The sequence below is a fragment of the Papaver somniferum genome, chromosome 4 (assembly GCF_003573695.1).
Source record: "Papaver somniferum cultivar HN1 chromosome 4, ASM357369v1, whole genome shotgun sequence".
NCBI lineage: Eukaryota > Viridiplantae > Streptophyta > Magnoliopsida > Ranunculales > Papaveraceae > Papaver > Papaver somniferum.
This window is the reverse complement of record NC_039361.1, coordinates 61,787,013-61,791,220: the sequence shown is the minus strand read 5'-3', so window position 1 is coordinate 61,791,220 and position 4,208 is coordinate 61,787,013.

Genomic DNA, 4,208 nt, shown 5'->3' with positions numbered 1-4,208 from the left:
TAGCAAAGCTTTCAAAGTTGCCATTTCTGGCACTACCAAAAGACTAGGAGTAGTAGGGGTACTTTCCTCACAAAGAGACAGATTCTCAAAACTGAAGTTTCCAAAAACGGGGCTCTCAAAAGAAGAGTCTTCGAGCTCCCTTCCTTCACAAGAAGAACTACTAGGTTTTTCACTAATCAAACGACCTAGAGTATTTCTTTTCCAAGCCCGTTTAAAAACTTCGGGCATACACTAGAAAAACAAAATCAAAAAGAAAAGTCCTAAAACGGAAGGGATGTTCTATGCAAACACAAACAAGGCTGACTCCACCACAGCAAACCTACTGATTTCTAGCAAACAAAAAGCATGATGGCTCCACTTAGATTGTTTCTAGACCAGATTCTAATCATTCGAACGGGAATTCGTTACAATTTAAGCAAACCCCTCTGGAATCAATCCGAGCTAAAGTAAGTTGAATAAAGGCGAGGGAAGCTCGGTGGAGCTTTGATACCCAAGGCCTCACCGGTATTACAAAGCGGCGCAGTCACGCATTCAACTTACAGAAACCGTCAAGAACTTCGAAGTATGCTTAAAAGAGTAACCAATATTTTTCGAATGACTTTCCTGTTAAGCTCGTTACCCTATCGATCTCGTTCTAGTCAAAATTTTAGGCTTAAGTTCGCGTTTGGTGTCGTTTTCCTAAGGCGGGCAAGAAGAGAACGGTGATGAAATCCGAATCCTTATCTTGTATGGCCAGTTCTTTCCCTTTACTAGGAAATTAAAGCAGTCATTTTCAAGTCCTCAACATATATGCATACGAAGGAAGACAGTAACTCGCTGACAGGAGATTCGCGAGTGTTTCGAAAAACTTACCTCCCATACCAGACGGGGGATGAACCTTTGTAGTCGACTCGGGCCACGAATCCTATGTCGTGTACGAACCCGAGGGGCCGAGGTGATATTTTAATCACTGTCCTTCTCTGCAAATAGTTTATATTTAAACTACCCTTCTGTAGGGTTTAAAAAAATAATGTCCCAAAATTTAAAGTCCGAAATCCAAAAAAAATAATAATAAAGTGCAAAAGAAAAAGAAAGTCTAAAAAATAAAAATCTAAAAAAAATAAAAATGTCTCTCTTTTTTTATATAAAAAAAATCTTCTTCTTTCGCTTTGCCTTTTCCTCCAGTCTTTAAGTATTCACCAAAAGCTTTGGCAAAATTTTCCTTCGCTCCAAATTCCAAAATCTGAAAGAAAAAGACAAAAACCCAAAAACGTAAAGAAGAATAAATAAAAATAAAAACCTAAAAAATAAATAAAAAATAAAAATCTAAAAACTCTAGCCTAAAGACAAGTCCGCGTCGGCGGCGCCAAAAATTTGATGTATTTCAAAGTTGTTATAGTAATATGATTCGTTCAAGACTTGTGAAAGCGGATTTTTAGATTTTTTTTAATAAATAAAAATAGCGAACTAAATTAAAAAGATGTTGTGAAAATTATGGAGAGAATGGGGCTAGGATTCCACCATTGGTTGATATTAGTGATTTAATAAAACAATAATTATGCAACTCAACATTCAAATTGATTCTAATAGTATTGCCTAGACATGTAGATTTCTAAAAGAATAGATGTTAATCCAAGCATAGAATATCAAAACCCTAAAGCAAGCATATTCTATCAAGAGAAAATACACCTAACTAATCAAAATCATATAAACAATTTTTAGTTCAATACAAAAATCATAATAGAGTTGTTGTAATTAATTAATAGAAATATATCACTTTTACCGAAACAACGGCTTCCTCCATAGCCCAAAGGATTGGGTTTAGCTCCTCATTATTACAAAGAAAACTAAATAGAAGAAATAGAAGAAAATTGTGAAACTGGCTACCGGCTCTCCCTTGATTGTGCTCTCTTGCTCTCTATTTATACACACAAACCCATTGATCAAATATATTCTTCCATAACTCCAAAATCTTCTTCTTTTTAATTAAAAATATCTTCAAGAATTTTTCTTCTACTTTATATTCTCTAAATTTCTTTATTATACCCAAATCTTCTTTAATTCGTAGAATCAAATCCAAGAGAAAATCCTCTAAGATATCTTTCATGTTTAATAGAAGATAACTTCCTTTTTTTTCAAAACTCCGGTAATTAATACTCATAGATTTCCTGTTTATAAGGAAGAAGATATTCTTGTCTTAAAAATTGTAAATCCTTTACTGTTGAAACCCAAATTTCTCGCCAATATTCTGTTTGAAAATGAAGAAGAAGGTGGTGCCCTTATCCAAAGTGCAGGTGCCTTTATTAATTTTCTCAGAGAGGTGCAAGCATCACTATTCGAGCAAATTTTTCCACACAAGTGTATTTCTCCAAAAACACCTACACAAACATAAAAACACCATAATAAGTACAAAATCAAGCACTAACAATAGAGACACTGAGGACAATTCAGACACAAAAATGTGTCTATCACCTACCCCTGCTTCGTCTGCTGGAACTGGTCCGGGCTCTGCTGGTAATTCCGTGGCTACGAGGACCGGGAAGAGGAAATCTTCGGTTGAAACACCAGCACCTTCTGAGGTAAGGATCATTATCATACCTCTGTGTTTCTAAGTTCCTTAGTACCTTGCCCCTGATTCTTAGCTGACACATGCATTTCCTTTGTAGTCTTCCAAGTGGGGGTAAACTGAAGACTTTTATTGATCTTGATGCTTTGGATGAGGATCCTAAGGCTGTTGGAGAGGTACCGGATGATGAGGATATGGATGATATCGAGGATACTGGCCTCAATCCTCATTTGGATGATATTGAGGAGGATTTTTCCAAAGACATCCCTAGTCCCGTTCGAGATGACTCAGTCGAGGGTAAGAATCTCCTTGTTGGTACTGGTGCTTAGTTGGTCGATCTTGTTAGTGTCCAAGCCCCATCTCCTACTTTGTCTCCAAAGGTGCCTTCGCTTTCTGCTCCTAGTGGAGCATTACCTGTCGTTTCTGCTATTACTGAGGCTGTTATCATAGATTCTAAGAGTATTCCTTCGTCTCCTGCTACCTCGCTTCAATCAAGTGGTTCATTTTCTAAGGTTGTTACCCCAGTGGTGAGGGTTAGCAGTTCGAATTCTCAGCCGAAGAAGAGGGTGTGATTCTGCTTCCTAGCCTTTCCTTCAATGCTACACCAACCTCGTTAGGAAGCGCTCAGTCTGTGTCTACCGCCCCTGTTAGCAAATTTGTTGGTCCTCCGCCTTCGTCACCGGATTGGGTAATCTTCCTTCCGCCGGTGACATGGACCTAGGTGGTGCTCAAGATTTTCGTTCAGTTCCTAGCTCATCCACCATGCCGTCTCTTCGTCGTGGTGAGGGTTCAGCATTGGTTCCCCGCGTTCGTTCTCAAGTAATGGAGGGAATTGTTGTTGAGCCTAGCCACGACAAGCTTCCTGAGAACCTGAGTCTTGGTAGTTCTGACGACGCTATCCTCTAAGCCATTCTGCGGGACTCTAAGGGTCCTTTTTCTGTTGGGGTTGATCATCATCGTCTGGACAATTCCCTTGAGGTAGCTTCTCAGTTGGATGTATTATCCGCTCAATATCGCGCGACTAAGGATCTGTTCTTAGACCTGGACTGTATTTGCTCAAGTCAGAGCTTTGGTGAGATCCGTAGGGGTATTATCCAGGAGATGGAAGCTTTCATGGATACCTTCGCCGATTTTCTTCCTCGTCTCTCAGCATTCTCAGTAAGTAATTACTGCATTATCGTTTTGTTTCTTCTCGTCTGTCCTTTACTCTGTTCTTATACTTCTTTGTGGACAGCTTTGTAAGAAGATCGATGTTGGCAATACATTATTCAAGGTCTATAGAGCTAAGTGTACTCATTTGAGTGCTCTGTTGAAACGTGCTCGTCAAGAACATGCGCTTTCCATTGCACAACAGCCTTCGTCGAGTGATGATGCTTCTGTTGCTAAGATATCTTCATTGGAGGACGATCTTAAGAAAACTCAGAGATCCATAGAAGCTTTCTTGTTAGCTCTTGAGAGAGCGAATAATACTGCCAAGGTTGCTGAAGATGGGCGCAAAGCTGCTGATTCTGCCTTGGCCGCTGAGTCTTCTAAAGTCATAGGTTCGTTCCTTCTTTACCTTAGCTTTTTCTTCGTTCTTGTTTGGCTGCATAGTCCTAAGACAACCTTCGTCTGCCAGCCGGTAGCTCTAGTGAACTTAGATGTCTCCCGGATCAAGTAGCCA